Consider the following 18,368-nt stretch of genomic DNA (forward strand, 5'->3'; position numbering starts at 1 on the left):
AAAATTGGAAAAACCTAGGTATACCCAAGCCAGAAGAAAAGGCCAAAAGCGGGAGGGAGGTCGTAGCAAGGGGTTGGACCAACATAAGGCTACGAGGAGGGCAGAGAGCCAAATGATAATTGTAAAGCTTACAGATTAAACCCTGGTGAAGCAAGACAGATGACTTGTCCTCATGCTTGGGATCAAGGGTATCTTTCATAAAGGTTTTCAAAGAATGTAAGAGGAAAAAAGGCAAACACAAGAAGTCATTATTACGAAAATGGTTAAGCAAGGGAAGGTGGTAGTAGTAGAAAACCTTAAAGCGACCTTCTAGCATGAAGTATTTCATCACCAGCAAGCAAATTTGGTTCCATGGGTGCCTGAGTTCTTCACGAGCAAACCCTCCCTGCAACTTAACCGGTTCCTCTCTGCTTCTGAAGAAGCGTTTAAGCCCTTCACTATTAGAAACATGGCTAGTGCGCTTCCACCACCTTCCTTCTAGAGCAAGACCTGTCGCTTGGGCAATGGAATCCTCCGACACTTCAAAAGAAACACCACCCATCGTGACTCTTTGCCCAGACCAAGAAGCAGCAAATTGGGCTGAAAGCTACTCGTCGTGGCCACAAAGTGACTCCAAAAACTCAGCCACTCCTCTCTCAACACAGTAATTCCAGACGAGGGGATCATTCTTGAAATCATCAAACTTGTCAGGCTCATAGCGCACTCTATCACCCCCTATTTCCTCAGCAGAGAGAGCTTGCTTAGCGGACGTCATAAACAAGACCTCATAGAGGATGTCACATATGCAGCCCTTAGTGAAAAAAGCAATGTCAATATTGCAAGGGACGAATAATTTTAGCTTGGGGTGACAATCAAGGCACAAAAAGGCGGAATGATTGCCATTGATAACCTTGGAAATAGGGCACTTGTGCGAGCCATAAGTCATGAATTGAGAAATGACTATAGGCATATAGGAAATATTCCTAAAATAAAAAATTGCACACATAGTAATGATCTTGGGGGCACATGGCACAAGTTGCCCATGGCAAGCTTTTAAAACCATCCAACTCAGCCTGAAACCCATCATATCATTGCTCGTCCAGTACATCAATGTACGGTGACCCCAAAAAGCGGACCCAAAAATCACCTCACCTTTCGTGGCCGAGCTGACAGTCCCTATCAACACATAATTGGTGGTAGTCCTTCGAATATTCCCCATATTCAAATTTAAAAAATAACTCCTTCCAGGATCCCTAGAGGTGAGGAGGAGGGTAGCAATGAGGCTAAACAAGAGCTTCATCATCAATTTGAGTTTGAATTCCCTCTCGCATTAAAAGGAAGTTGACATGAGGCAACTGAGAAGTGTGGCTCCTCCAACATCTTAGACCAGTGTAAGTTAACCCAAGGGAACAAGAGCATCAACAACTCCATTCCCTTCCCTAAACACATGCATAATCCGGAAAGAGTCAAGCCCAAAAATGAGCCTGCGAGTGTCCCCGATGGTGCCTTCAATGGTCCAATTGAGCCTGTTCTGCCCTTTGACAACATCAATGATGAGCTTAGAGTCCCCTTCTATGTCCATACCCCTGATGCCCATGGAGAGAGCAAACCCGATCCCCCAAGCCAAGGCCATGGATTCAACCTGGTTACTAGATTGGCCATTCAGATTCCCAGCATAAGCAATGACCAAGGCCCCATTGTGGTTTTAATGACACCTCCCCTGCTGCAAGACCTTGTCTGGCAACCCCATCAAAATTTAGTTTGTAGCAGCCAGGGAGAGGGGGGAACCAAACAATATTTTGCCTTAGGAGGCATTTAGACTAATCAATGTGAGCAAATGAAGGAAGAAGGTTCCACATGTGAGCAAGGAGGCAATCAGAACCTGGTAACCGAGATGTTATCCAAAACGAGCTTAAGGAAACAAGCAAAGATAGTTTCCAAGGAGGCCTCCTTATCCCTGAATATCCTATTATTCCTTTCCTTCCAAATGCTGCAATAGAAGTGGGGGGGGATCTGTCTCCAGAGTTATTGAACAAGAGGATTGGAAGAGGGGCCCCAAAACTCTTGCAACAAATGCATCATATTTTCATTTAGAGTCCAGCTAACACTAAGCATATAGCAGACCATTCCCCAAAGATCTCTAGCATAGACACATTGGAGAAAGAGATGGGAGGGGCTTTCAGCCTCGTTTTTGCAAAGGATACATATGTTAGGGAACTGAAATCCCCGTTTAGCCAAGTTGTCCCGAGTCAGGATTTTTTTGTGCAGAATAGTCCACCAGAAGAAATTGATCTTTGGGATGCGTTGAGGATTCCAAACCTCTTTCCAGTTGATAGTCGAGGCAACTTCTCGAAGCAAGCTATTGTAGGCCGTTTTAACATAATATTTCCATGAGGGGTCCCATTTCCAAATAAATTTGTCATCTCTAGGAAAGAGGGGGAGGAAGGTTACAGCCAAAAGGATTTGCAGCTCTCTAGCGGCAGGGAGAAGATGCGGTTGATCAAAACAACAATCCTCCATAATTTTCCAAGTGTTGTTGGAGAAGTAGTCTGAGACCCTTTCCCCAAAGAAATTTTTTGTTGCAATCTCGATCCTTCTAAGTGAGGGGGAGGTTATTAAAGGCTTTTCCCCTAGCCAACAATCCTCCCAGAAAAGGATATTTCTACCATTGCCAATGAGCCACTTCATGCCTTGGGATATGGTCCCTGCAACAGATGATATTATTCCATATTTTTGATCCCCTGGGGAGACCCATATCATTTAAAGCAGAGACAAAACTGCCATTGCCAAGGTATTTAGACCTCATGATATTGCCCCAGTCAAGGTCCTTGTTCATGAATCCTGCTCAGAACATATCTCACATGCTCTTCTTCAAAATCATCTATAAAGTTTAATGCATTGTGAAAACCCTTATCGATTACCCTTCTGAATTCATCCTTCACCACTCCTTGTTTATCACACAGTAATAGGTATTGATCAAAGATGACAAATGTGCCTAAATCTTTCAGTTTGCAATGAATGTATGATCTAATGTCTTCAACATGTAAAATATAGTAGGGTATGCTGGATAGGGCTCTAGCTGGATTTGTCTCTGTGGACTTATGAGGATGTCTCTTGAATTCTGGTCGAGGCCTTTCGGTAATATCAACAATATGTGGTGTATCCATTGTGAAAATTCAAATACAGACTCAGATTCATGAAGAAATACCTTTAAACTTCTTTACAACTAGGGTTTCCGGTCTGAATGCACTACCACCGATTCAATTTTCCACAAATCTTCACAATCTGCTATCAACTTCGCCAAAGTAGCAATCAAATGCTCTTCTATGTTTCTGTCGCTCTCCAAATGTGCTCTCGAAAATGCTAGGTGAGAAATGAGACTGGAAAACACCTTTTTATTTGCCTTTTACCAACTGCATTTAATGCTAAACCGGTTGAACATACCCTAATCACCGTTCAATCCTAGAACTTGCTACCGGTTCACATATCTCATCCAATTTACCTGTTACATCTCAAAATCACTTCATAACATCATTTTGCATCAAAACATGCAGATTTGACTTAACGCACATCATTTAGGGGGTCCAAAAATGGATACGACAATATGCTCCCCCTAAGCTTCATACATAGCTTAGTTTTCCAGTAAGGGATTCTCCACACCAGGTGAAGAATTTGAGTCCTGCGATAGTTTCTCCTCACTTTTCTTCCTCCATATCTTATTCATCTCACTTCTGGTTTCTTCCACATCTACCTTCTTCTTTCCTTTTCGGTCAACAGACTGATTAACCGGTTGGTTCATTCTAGCTCTACAAAACCTTACAATGTGTCCCAGTTTGTGACAATAGAAACACACCATTCTAGATGCTCTCCAGGGTCCAACATTGCCTCTATCAGTTCTTCTCCAACAATTCATAGCCACATGACCATAGTTGTGACAGATTGAACATGTCACATTCCATCTATTCTCCATTTCATATGGACTAGACCGATTCACATAAGGTCTCTGCCAAGTAGGGCGCCTCCGGTCATTGTAAGATCTCTGTCATTCACCATTAGACCTCTGATTCATGTAAGATCTCTAATTGTTCACTCTTGGCTTGTACTCAACAACTCTATGCCCATACTTGTTGCAATTGAAGCAATATCCATCAAAAGTACTAGGCTTTTATCCTTCATATGTATTAGGTCTATATCCATCAAAAGTATTGGATCTACTTCTACAAACATTTGTAGTATGACCTACCTTATGACAGTTAAAACATACTGGTTTGCAGGTTCTCTTATCGATGATCTTCTTGGTCTTTGGTGCAAATTTGACTTCATGCATGGTGTCCTTGGTACCAGATGGCTCTCCTTGTTCAAAGGTTGTGTATCCCAAGCCATGTATATCTTCTTTCTGCCTTTGTGTCTGAATCTGCTTATCAATCATAACAGTGCTCTTGTTGAATTTAGCTAGTAACTCATCTGCATCAACCAACTCCTTGGTAAGCTCCCCATTCTTCTTTGTGAGACTTTTTCTAATAGACAACCATGTCTAGATCAACTTGTATTTCCTCTTTTTCTTCTCTTTCCTCATGAAGATCTGAATGCAAGGTACCAATCTCCCAGTTTAACTTAACGATCTCATGCTCCTGATCTCTTATTTCGTCTTCAGTTGTCCTCCTAGCTTCCAACTCTTGGCTCATCCTGATGGTAAGGGCTTCCAACTCTCTCCTTAGATTTGTCTTTTCATCATTCAACTTTTCCACCTCATTAGACAAGGTATCAATGTTTGCTTCCTCAGATGAACTGTTTTCACTAAGTTCCATCAACTACTCAGCCAACTCTCTTCTCTTAGCCAATGAAGCTTTGTACTTGACTCTTAGTTCACCAAGGGCTTCTTTAGATTCTGCAAGCCTATGTGAAAGCTCTTGTAACTCATTGAACCTTCCCCCATGTTAGCCTTAGAGATCCTTCCCAAGCAGTTAAGCCTTAATGGAATTAGGCTCTGATACCAATTGATAAACTTATAAGGCACTGAGAGAGGGTGGGGGGGGGGGGGGGTGAATTAGTGCAAGCAAAACCTTGATAGATTTGATAACAACTTTCACCAACTTGAAAATCAATAAGCATGCAAGAAATATAACCACATAAGCAAACATCCAACAAAGCATGCAAACCACAACACAATGATTTTTCACATGGAAACCCAAATGGGAAAAACCACGGTGGGAATTTGTACCCACAAAGATCAACTAACTGCAGTATAGAGATTTGACCGGTTAAGGTCATACGATCACCCTATTAGGGGCATACCCGGTTAAGAGCTATACAATAATGCCTGTTAGGACCCAACACTTTTAGGAGCTACCCACATTACTGGGATTTACAAACACAAGCTAACGTGTCACCTTGTTAGAGGATTTCACCTTCGGACGTGCTAGGATCCTACTGCACCCTATTAGGAGTGACCTTGTTAAAGGATTTTGTTGCTGCAACTGTTAGGAAGACAACAAGTTCAACTAATATGAAGTTAGCACCTGTGTCTGATTAGATCCACTTCTTCTCTGCTTCTATCACCGACTAAACATCAAACCCTAACTTCTCCTTCCACCGCATGATCAAATTCTCACTCTTGATCTCTGAAATCATACAACTTACACCTCCTTATAAAGAACTCTGTTAGGTCGGTTAAGAACCTTGTAACAATTCGCTAGATTCAATGAACCTAGTCACCTTTTACATTTTCCCGCTCATTACACTTTACTTATGTCGGCAAAACAAAACATAACTTAAAAACATAACAATAAGTCTACGGGTTACCGATCAAACAAACTCTGCTTTACTGGTTTTCTGTTCTTCTTGACTGTGACTGACAAATTCACCATAACTCGCTCAATACACTGAATCTGCTGATGCAGTTTGGAACATAGGTGCATGTTCCTGTCTCTAACACTCCTGTAAAACCGTAACGTCTAACTCTGCTCCAATCATCCGTATCGGTTGCTTGATCATCGCTCTGTTCCTGTTTATCGGTTGACAACAACTTCGCAATTTTGTTGTCTAACAAATTCCACTACCGGTTAGGCTATACCAGCTGGTCTAGATGACTTGTATGAATAATAAAACATGGTTTCCATCAATGACAACATAAATAAAGTCATCAAACATCCTATTACCAACCATGTTTGATGACTTTATTTGTGCTGTCATTGATGAAAACCATGTTTTGTTATTCAACTAAGTCATCTAAGTCATCAAGCCAACATATTTTTTCCCACACATATCTTTTTTTTTTTTTTATATTCACTATCGTGGAATCTAGAGGTGTCCTTGCCGAAGCAAGACTAATCCCCCAGTGTGTACAACCCACTCACAAGGTAGCAACACACACAGAGTTAACACAGCCAGGGACTCGAACTCAAGACCATGGGTAGCATACCCACGCCTTAAGTTGCGATCCACGACCGAGTGAGCTAGGGCCGAAGCCCCACATATCTTTTTTTGATTTTTTAAAATTTTAAATAATGCAAAAGAAATCCCACTTAGCCTGCCTTGTCACATTCTTTCGATTTTTGTCTTCACATTCCATTCTTTTCTATGCCTTCCTTGATTTTCCTTCTTTTGATTAATTTTTATCCATTGGCTTGGCACTGTTTAATAACAAATATTCATGCGAATGTAAAATTGGATTCACAAGACAAAATTTTGAAAAGCTTGAAAATGTCTTTTTCCCTAACTTTTAATTGGAGGCATATCATTTCTTGAAAATTGGTCACATTGTTCAAAATGACCTCCTGAAGATTCCCGTCAAACCATTTTACTCCAGCTCCTTATTAAACTCCAAAATCAATTGTTTACGTAATTTGTCAAGTAAAAACAAAGAATTTAAAATTCTTCCAACTGGTAAGGAATTCGGCCATGGAAACTTGCCGCATTTAATGAAATGCTATCACAAACACCTTTGTAAAAGGGTTTGGTTAAAGCTCTCATGGATTTTCAGAAACAATTGTTTCTGTAAAACTGCCAATTAGAATCGGTAACTTTGATCAGGCGAATTTTCATTTTTGTTAATTTGGTTCAAATTGAGGCTTTCTGATGTAGTGAGATGCCAAAACAACAAACACAAACCAAAATTAAGAATAAAACAAACATTTTTTTTGGTAATGCAAGATTGTTTGTGGATCGATATTCCTGCATCATAAATCATTTCAAATACTAAAACAAACTTAGTCTAGCACATTTTGATTGCAAAAGACAAATACTATTATAAAAGGCTAAATTTTCATTTTTGCTCGTCATTAAAAAAGAGATAGATATTGATAATTGAAGATTGCATTGCTATTTTGTACACGTGCAAGTGTCCATTCGCTACCAAGATCATATAATTTTTTTTGAAGAGGTAAGCTTTTTAATTATTTCTTTTGTCTTTTTGCTTTACAAAATATGAGACAAACTCTTTTGCTTTGCTTTTCTTTCATTTTTCTACAAATGTATTACCACACTTCAAATCTTAAAAGAGTATATATATATTGTGTGAGATATGTATGTGTATATATATGTGTGTATGTATATATGTATACGTGTTTCCCTTTTTTTTTTTTTTTTTTTTTTTTTTTAATCTTTCACCAATTTTTCAAGACATCACCTTGTGCCCTAAACTCATCTCATAAGCACTTATGTCGTATTATCGGCCTTCGATCACCCTTTAGAACCAAGACTTGCCTCATTACAATCTTCCTTAGAGAGATGTTTTCCTGATCTCCCGCGTTCGCGCATCAACTCAAGTAATGATCGACGAATCTTGGTGGGATGAATTGCCTTCAAGGTTCAAAAAGCCCAAAGGTTCGATTACGTGGTCTTCATGCTACTAACTGGTATCTATCAGCTGATCGGTCAATTCAGGAATTTCAATATTACTTCCACTAATAATTGAGTACCCGATCCTTCCAAGTGACCGATAAATCCCTAAGAGCGATGATGCACACTAAACAATGGAGGAGTTATAATGGTGTTGGAATATTGGGGAATCTGAAGACATGAAATTTTGCTTCAAAAATTTTCCACTTGCCGCTTATCTTGCTTTGCGGTCTTTCGAAAGTATAATCCTATGTAGATTTGCAAGTACGTCTTTTTAATGGCTTATTAAACAATGAAAGACATGCAAAGGTGGTAGCACGAGTAGGAGGGCAGTAAATGAAGTTAATTCTCATGGCTCACATTTAATGCAATAAAGGAATTCAATATACGGAGGAAAGATGACGAAACTTCAGAGCCTATCATGATTAGTTGGATTAACATATTGGAGTTGCTAAGAATGAATTATTCCTTTGCCTTAGCTTAGAACGGTTCTCACACATGAAAATAAATTCACCGTCAACCATCTTGATTTGAATTGGTCAGAAAGTGAGCAAGTGAATATTATCTCTGGATTGAGCACTCTCGTGTGAAAACAACAAATAGATTTCTTAGACTATAGAAAGATAGTTACTATTTTGAGAGAAATAGAGAGGGAAGGTAAAGAGCATCACCTTCGTTTGCAAGAAAGAGTCATCATAGCTAGGGCTCGGACAAATCAACTCATTGAAGATGATGGTTCTCTCCAATAATGGTTTAGCTCCAGTTATGCAGCCAGGGGAAAACATGATAGAGAATCCACATGAAGATATTCTTCATGGATTGATCGTTCTGGCCTTGGAATGTCACAACAGTGATAGGGAGTTTGCAATGGTGACTCTAGCGCTAGTTGAAGAAGAGGAAATGACTGAGATGATTAAAACCCATATTTAGTGAAGGATTGAGGAGGCAAGGAATCCAATGCCACGTGGGCTTTAAAGTACCTTTCATTTTTCTTTGCAAAAATGGTTCTTTTCAAAAAAATTGTTATCTTTAGGAAAGTAATTTCTTTTGTTATATATACTATTGTAGAAGGGTGAAAAGAGAGAACTTATCCCCCTTGCACTCTGATGCATGAGTGAGTATCAATTAGTTTGCTTTTTGATGTATTTTCCAAGTTAAATTTAGGATTTGACAACATGTTTTTATTTCCAGAAACATAATTTATATGCGGAAACAGAGACGTGCTTTTGAATCTAAGGATAGAAATTTGTTTGAAGCTTTGTATTCATGCATGTTCTTTTGGTTGACATTTTATTTGAGATTTGCAATCAGTTCTTTGAATTCATTTGTGCATTAAGTTATGGATGTACACGTTTACAAAACTTTGAGTCATAATGCATTTACATTATCTAAGAAAAATGTCGGTCAATTTCCCATCACAGTTGATCATATATAATGAATGGGTGGATTTTGAGTAATTTATTTGTGTTATTTCCAGGTCCTCTCCTTTCTTCTATTTTGCTTTTGCATTTGCCTTTCTTGCTTTCTAGTTAAAAGCATACCCATAAAACCCCAATTATATCATAAGAGGGAGCTGTACCTCTAAAATTCAAAGGAAAGTTTTTAATCCAATGAGCAACTTCCCCAACTGGTTGTCACATATTTGTCTATATATTAGGGCATAGAGGATCTTGTTTTATATTTCAAAAGGGGTAAATTTGTAAGCAAACAGATTTTTGGCACCTTTGCTGGGGAAAAGTTGATCGATTAGTACTTTGTTCCCTCTCAAAAATTTGAAAGTGCCTTCTTGAGAGTGGAAGCTGACGACTTTGTAATTATTAACGATATCTTTGGTTGAAGAATTCCAGTTACATATTATGGCTTTTGTTGCATACCAACCATGGGGAACTCACGTTGGACTGTTTGCTCTACCTTGAAACACAGTAATACCTGAAGGTTCAAGAAAATATTTTCCTAAATTCATTGGTGAAGAATCTCAAGATCCAAATGATCATATCCAAGCATTCTCTTTCACCTGTAGGATTCTTGGGGTTTAAGAAGACATTCTCATGCGGTTGTTTGGTTAAAGCCTCATTGAACGTGTGTTGAATGGATTTAGAATTTGGAAGATAAATGTATTATTAACTGGGATAGTTTAAAGGTGAGATTTCTTGAAAGATTTAGACCCGTGGTCGATGTATATGCATTGTTGTTTCAGTTTTTTCAAATACAGAAAGAAGAAGATGAACCTATTAGGGGATTTGTAGAAATTTTTTATCGAACTTTGGAAAAGATTGCTTAAAATGATCAGCTAGGTGAAAACAACCAGTTATGTGTGTTCATTGTTGCATTACACCTTGAAGTCAAATTATGCCTGAAGCGTAAGAAGGTACAAAATTTGCAAGATGCACAAAAAGAATCTATTGAGGTAGAAGATGACTTGATTATATTTGGGTCATTCCAAGAAAAGAAAATGTATAAATGGACGCACTTTAGAAAATCCAAAATCTGAATTAGTCTTACAAAATCAGATTTTTTTAGAAAGGAGGTCTCTTACACAAAAGAATCCTGTCATGAAAAGAGTAGAGTTGGAATCCCCTATATCCTCTTGTCAGAATTTAACAGTTTTAAATGAAGGAAACTTTCTGACATCTTCTATAGTCAGGGCTTGCAATGCAAATCTTAGATGAATTTATTATTTAAATAGCAATGAAGCTGACCCCTCTGGGGTTGTAGATAATCATTCCACCCAATTAGAAGAATTGGTAAGTTGCCCAACTACAACCACTATTGGACAACTTTTTGATGATCAAGAATTAAACGGTCTTTTTAGAAAATTCTTCTTCTTCAGATTTTGAATCTTTCACATTTGAATTTCTTGATGCAATTCTAGTAGATGACTTGATCCAAACAAATATGAGAAATCGACATCAAAAGGAAATATGTGGCTTTGAACAATCAAAGGATGTTTATCATGTTGATATGCAAATAAATTATGAATCATTTCAATTCATTTACATGCATAATGATGAAGAATTGTTGCAACCCAAATATTTCGAAAATCATGAAGATGAAGAAAAAGTTGAACGTAATGAATCATATACTATTGATACCAAGACATTCAAATTTGATGGTGAGAATTATGAAAACACACTATACTCAGAAGAGGTAAGTGATCACCCAATACTAGAATCTTTTCATTTTGAAGGGGACATTATGTCTTCTTTATCTCATAAGTTATTATATGAGATATGTAATAAAGAGGAAAATGTTGAAATAGAGGATGAATTAATGGCTGAAATAAATGAGCCTAATCGTACATTTTCTGCAGGGAAAAATTCAAAGGATACAAACTTAGATAAAAATATCCTTGCAAGTTGCCTTCACCGTCTCTATATAGGGTGCCCAATTTGAGATTTGACTTACTCCATAGGCAATCAAACATGATTTACTGACATATTTAACAAAAAATTAAATTAGCCTACACAACATAGTGTCGGTACTCTCTAGTCGGCTCCAGATAAATATGATGTGGATTGGCTCTTTGGACTGGATGTTTCTTTCAGAGAATTGTAACAAGATATTGTTTATGGATTTCTTCTCCCAGTAGTTGCAAGTTGGCGGTTAGGTTTGCAAATTATTTTTATCCACCGGTAACTATATCGCACCGACAGCTATTTCTCTTAGCTTGTCAATGGATTTGCGAGTAAGTGCACCAAGATGGTGAACAAAAAGGAGGGTATAAGTGGCCACTTTTTTGCTTCTTCTGAAAAACAGGTAAACGTGAACTTCAAAGAGACATTTGAAGGTCATGCACTCAAAACTAGGAGTTGAGAAAAGAACAAGAATTGTAGTACTCTGAATCTAGTTTATAAACTACTAAATTTTTTTAAAATTGGATAAGATTAAGAGGGTCAAACCTCTCGCGCACGAAAAAATATTCCTGATTTTTTCAGAAAAACATAACATAGCTATTTTCGTGCGCTGCACAAAATATATAATTAGATTTAGTATTTTGAAAAAAACCTTTGGTAGGATGATAGGTAAGAGTGAGATCTAGAAGTTGTGTATTTTTTTGCAATTTTCTGTTGAGTAATTTTTTTTTATGATTTTGTGAAGTGACCGCATCCTAAAAATTTGGTACTTGTTCGTGCGCTGGGCATAACTTGCATCAAAATAATCGAAAATGCAAACTTCTTTTTTTAAAAGTATATAGAATCTAGTGTAGAGCAATAATATGTAATTTATTTTGAATTTGGTCAAGTATATCAAAAGTTATTAAAAAAATGGCAGGCATATGGCTGTGAGGACTGTCAAGGCACTGGTAAAGAAAATTAAAGTTTACTATGCTAATGTTGTCCAAAAATAAAAAATATTATATGGTCAGAAAACTGAGAAGATGTGTGAGATTATGGTGGTAATTTTAGAGATACCCATTTGATAATTTGTAAACCTGATGACGACAAAGTCGAGAAATCATGTTGGAAGATGAAAAAATGTGTAAAGGGACAAAAATGGGGGGAAATGGGCTTGCAAGCCTTGGGGTCATTTTCCAACCCTCTTACCAAGCCAAAACCCACACGATTTAAAAAAAAACTAAAAGTAATATTCATAGTTCTACATAACTCATACATTTTAGGTAGAACTAAAACTATTATTTTGTGTTTCACAAAACCCATACGGGTTATGTAGAACTAAAACCATTATTTTGTGTTTCACAAAACCTGTATGGGTTATGAAGATATAAAATGTATGCTTGTAAACTTAGCATTTACTACATATATGTATAGACATACATATATAATATGTGTTTATGTATGTATATATGCATATCTATAGTTATATATGCATATATTTATATAGATATATGTTTGTATACATGCATGTCTCTCTTCTTTTCCTCTCTCTCGACTTCCTTCCCCCATCATCGTCTCTGTCTATTCTGAGCCCTAATTATCCTCCTTGAGTTCTATCTCATCTCTCTCCCCCTCACACTTCTCCCTCTGTTGAGTCTCTCACCCTTTTCTTGCTCTCTCTCTCTCTCTCTCTCTCTCTCTCTCTCTCTCTTTCCCTCTCCCTCTCCTTTTCCCAATCTCCCTCCCTCCCTCTCTCCTTATCCCCTTCTCTCTTTGTCTCTAACTCTCTCTCCATCCCCCTCTCCTTATCCTATTCTATTCCTCTCTCTCTCTCTCTCTCTCTCTCTCTCTCTCTCTCTCTCTCTATCCTATTCTCCCCATCTCTTCCCTCCCTCTCCCTCTCTCCCAATCTCCTCTATCTCTCCCCCTCTCTCTCTCCCTCCCCCTCTCCTTATCCTATTCTCTCTCTCTCTCTCTCTCTCTCTCTCTCTCTCTCTCTCTCTCTCTCTCTCCCCCACTTCCTATTTGGTTCCTAGTTCTACATAACTCGTACGGGTTATGGGTTATGCAGAACTAAGACCAAAACTTCTAGTTCTGCATAACCCGTACGGGTTATGAGAAATTGTGAGCGTTCACATTAGGTTTCCATAACCCGTATGGGTTATGGGAAAATCTTAATATATTTTAGTCCCAACGACCTAAAAACCAACATTGCAAGTTGTTTGAAGCCCCCACTACTGTTGCACATTATTTTTTGGGACAGTAACATTTAGGTTTTCATTTTTTTTTGTCAATTTTGCTTTGAAATGATTGATTTGTCTCGTTTGCTGCAATTTTCTTGTTGTTCTCACGTGTAACAGCCTGATCACAGGCTTAAATCTTGTTGATTCCTCTTTCATTTGGCTAGAAAACTGATTGGGAATGATTCATTGATGAGTTATCTTCCATTTGCAATTTGTTTCACTTGATTTGGTTGTATATTTTTTGTCAAAACTATTATAACCCTGTCCTAGGGTAAACAGTGAACAAGAAAATATAATAACACTTATATTTATGGTATAATAAGCCCACCAATGGGGACAACACAACCCTTTAGGTTCGAACGACTCATCCATAAGTGCCACGGTCTCCGAGTTACACGACGTCAAAGTTTGACCTTTTTTCCACTTTGAGGGCTCAAGGGAAAGCGTCGCTACGAGGTGTCTTAGAATAATTAGACGTCTTGGGGAGGGAGACAAGGGAACACCTAGCGTAAACCTAACCACCCGGACACACTCACGTTGACAGTTCGTTCCCACGACGAGCATAATGAAAGATGCACTATTCTGCCACCTCCCACTGATGGTTTTGGATGGTTTTTTATGCAACAAAAAAATCTCACCACAAGAAAACAAAGTTGAGTTGTCCGAAACCGAGAGTGGATTTTTTAGGCAGCGACAACACAACCCCTTAGGTTCAAATGACTCATCCATAAGTGCCACGGTCTCCGAGTTACGCGACGCCAAAGTTTGACCTTTTTTCCCATTTTGAGCGCTCAAGGGAAAGTGTCGCTACGAGGTGGCTCAAAACGATCAGACGTCTTGGAGAGAAAGACAAGGGCACACCTAGTGTAAAATCTCCCACCTGGACGCGCTCGCGCTGATGGTTCGTTCCCACGACGAGCATAACGAAAGATGCACTATTCTGCTACCTTTCACTGACAGTTTTTAAAACGACAGAAAAAACAACACCATAAGAAAACGGAATCGAGTTATCCGAAACCGAGAGAGGATTTTTTAGGTAGTGACAACATGACCATGTAGGTTTGAACGAATCGTCCATAAGTGCCACAAAATCCGAGTTACGCGACGTCAAAGTTTGACCGTTTTTTCCACTTTGAGCGCTCAAGGGAAAGCGTCGCTACAAGTTGGCTCTGAATGATCAGATGTCTTGGGGAGCGAGACAAGGGCACACATAGTGTAAAACTAGCCACTCGAACGCGTTCGCATTGACGGTTCATTCCCACGACGAGCATAACAAAAGATGCACTATTTTGCCACCTCTCACTGATGGTTTTTTATGTGACAAAAAAATCTCACCACAAGAAAACGGAATCGATTTGTCTGAAACCGAGAGAAGATTTTTTAAGAAGCCACAACACGACCCCGCAGGTTCGAACAAATCCTCTATAAGTGCCACGGTCTCCGAGTTACAAGACGTCAAAGTTTGACCATTTTTTCCACTTTGAGCACTCAAGGGAAAGCGTCTCTATGAGGTGGATCAGACGTCTTGGGGAGCGAGAAAAGGGCACACCTAGCATAAAATCGGCCACTCAAACACGCTCGTGCTGGCAGTTCATTCCCACAATGAGCAGAACAAAAGATGCACTATTTTGCCACCTCTCACTGACGGTTTTTGATGTGACAAAAAAAATATCACCACAAGAAAACATAATCGAGTTGTCCAAAACCGAGAAAGGATTTTTTAGGCAACAATAACACGACCCCGTAGGTTTGAACGAATTTTCCATAAGTGCCACGGTCTCCGAGTTACGTGACATCAAAGTTTGACCGTTCTTTTCCACTTTGAGCGCTAAAGGGAAAGTGTCGCTACGAGGTGGCTCAGAATGATCATACGTCTTGGGGAGAAAGACAAGGGCACACCTAGTGCAAACCCGACCACCTGGACGCACTCGCACTGACAGTTCCTTCCCACGACGAGCAGAACAAAAGATGCACTATTTTGCCACCTCTTTCACTGACGGTTTTTGATGAAAGAAGGGATAATTGGTTTGATTTGATGTTAAAATGATTGCTTCAACTCTTCTTTTATAGGCTATTTGGATGAATAGGTGTGTCTATTACCCTAAGGCTGAATTGTTATGGAATAAATTTTAAATGAAAACCTTACCTAAGCTGACTCATCCTTAGATAAATTTCAAATCTGCTTTGGGTGCTCAATTCTTGTCTTAATTGATTCTTGAAATGATGAAATTCACTCCATAATATCTACTCCCAAATTTATCTTGTTTTCTCTCAACTCATGAAGTAATAAAATTTCGCTCTCCTTGTTCAATACATGAAAACTTCGCTCCGAAGCATGAGTTTATGAAATAATAACTTCACTCCAATCTCTTCATGCACGAAGTTCGCTCCTTATCTCAAATACATGAAGTAATAACATCGCTTTAAATCATGATACGTGAAGTAACAATTTTACTTTAAACTTTCAACTCATGAAGTTGTCATTTCGCTCTTAATTTTTTGAACTTGAAGTTCGCTCATATCACCTCGAAGTTGAAGTTCACTCTTATCATCTCAAAGTTGAAGTTTTCTCATTCTTCTTTGAACATGAAGTTAAAACCTCGCTTACTCCCTTCAATTCAATAAGTATGCACTTCACTCCTTTCCTTTAGCACACGAAGTTGATTCAACTTTACCCTCAAGATCGCTTTACCTTACAAAATCATGAACTTCACTCATCTCTCTTCCAACCCAAAGTTCGCTCATCTCCTCTTGAAAATGAAGTTCGCTCATCTCCTCTTGAAGTTGAAGTTCGCTCATCTCCTCTTGAACATGAAGTTCGCTCATCTCCTTTTGAAGTTGAAGTTCGCTCATCTTCTCTTGAACATGAAGTTCGCTCATCTCCTCTCCAACATGAAGTTCACTCATCGTGCTCAAAGGTGAAGATGAAGTTCACTCTAATGTGTTTGAAAATGAAGTTGAAACTTTTCTCCTCACACTCAACTCATGAAGTAGATGCCTTCACTCTTATTCCCAAATGTATTCAAGCATAACTTTGCTTCATTTGCCCATTCATGAAGCAACAATTTCGTTCCTCCTTAGCAACCCTTCAAGTGAATGATTTCGCTCCTCTTAGGTCAAACGTTAAGTAAAGAATTTCATTTGAATCTTGCAGCTCTTAAAGTTATCAACTTCACTCATAAACATCGATTCATGAAGCAATAAACTTCGCTCAACTCTTTTGATACCTGAAATATGCATTTCGCTCCTAGTTTATTGAAGCCGAAGTTCACTCCTAAACTCCCACACTTGAAGTTCTCTCCAAAGGTGAAGTCATGAAGTAAAACTTTGAAATCCAAGACAGACTCAGAGGTGAGGCAAATTATGAAAGAGCTAAAGATTACTTCATTGCACATTCAAATGTTCAAACTCATGCAACTTAGTCTCATCGATCCTAAAAAAGAATCAAAACAAATTCACTCAATCAAAATACACAATATGAGCATTAGTGGTGTCGGTACTTGGGTACGTGGGTATACACAATATGATCAACCTAGTTTAAAAGTATACACCATATGAGTTACATGTAATGAACAAATTGGATCATATTTCAAGACATATACACAATGACCAAGTTTGATCACATTTCAATAGCAAATAACTAAGTTTCAAGAATGTCAAGTTTCATATATATCAAAATGGATTGAATATCAACTTTCATATATATCAATGAGAAAATTGGATCAAATATCAAGTTTCATGTATATCAAAATGAACAATAATCATGTACATATCAAAAAATGGCATAGATGCCAAATCAATAATAGTTACAAAAATGTGTCATGTGCCATGTCTGTCAAAGTTGATATATACATATACAAATGTCGAATATAAAAAAAATTGGTCCTTCAATGACCACAACTACAACTATATGTCTCTATCGATATCTATGACTGTGGCAGATCATCAAAATCGAGCCTCTTTGAAGCAGTACGTGGCTCTGCAGGTGGTTGCACAAGGACAATTCAAATGTCGAATTAGATATATTTTCTCAATATAACATCAAAATAACTAAATACTAAATTCTAAATTATTTGAAGTTGAAATGTTGATTACCTTATCTCTGTCTTCTGCAATTGGGTGAGCTTGAGGATCCGTGGGAAGTCCTGAAGGGGGCTGTAACTGGTAAAACAATATTAATACAAGTTAATAACATATATGTCAAATAACACATAATAACTAAAAATGAATAGACTAAAAAACTAAAGCATATCGGAGCCTTAGATGGATGTGTTATGGTCGTAGGAGGCAAAGTCACAGATGAATCAGTTACGATCATTTTCTATATCCATGGTAAGTGATCCAAAAGGAGTTAACAAGAGGGTTTCAACTCCGTTGTGCACTTAGTGAAAATGAGTTGATCTAAGACATACATACCTTTTCCCTTTGTCGTGTTGGATCCTATATTATACGCGTAGGACTTCTAATGAAATGGAATGGTAGAACATCAGTAGGAAGTTTGGAAGGGGGTTGTAATAGGTTAAAGACAATTATACAAGTTAATAACCCAAATTTGTTGACAAACTAGATAGAACAAATATTTCTAGCATATGCAGAACAAATGCACACTGAAGCCTCGTATAGTTCTCCTGTAACTTTAGGAGGCCTAGTCGAATCTGATGCAGCTATTACCATTTCCTGTATGAAAAATGATAACATATGATATTGACATAAAAGAATTTAGTTATTTCGAACAAGAAAGAATGCAATCCAAAGTGAATATGAAGATATCACCTCTTCCCTCTGCTGAACCTCATCGACATCAGGTGCATTCATTAATTCTGTAAACCCCATATGTTTCTGTATATAGAGCAAATAAATTAAGTGCATTTATCAATGTCTACATATAAATGTTTAATCATAATACATTTCAACAAATGAATTTAAATTGTACTGAATTACCTTCGGTTGTTTGGGTGTCCGGGAGAATATC

Source organism: Cryptomeria japonica, chromosome 3 (assembly GCF_030272615.1).
Source record: "Cryptomeria japonica chromosome 3, Sugi_1.0, whole genome shotgun sequence".
Taxonomy (NCBI): Eukaryota; Viridiplantae; Streptophyta; class Pinopsida; order Cupressales; family Cupressaceae; genus Cryptomeria; species Cryptomeria japonica.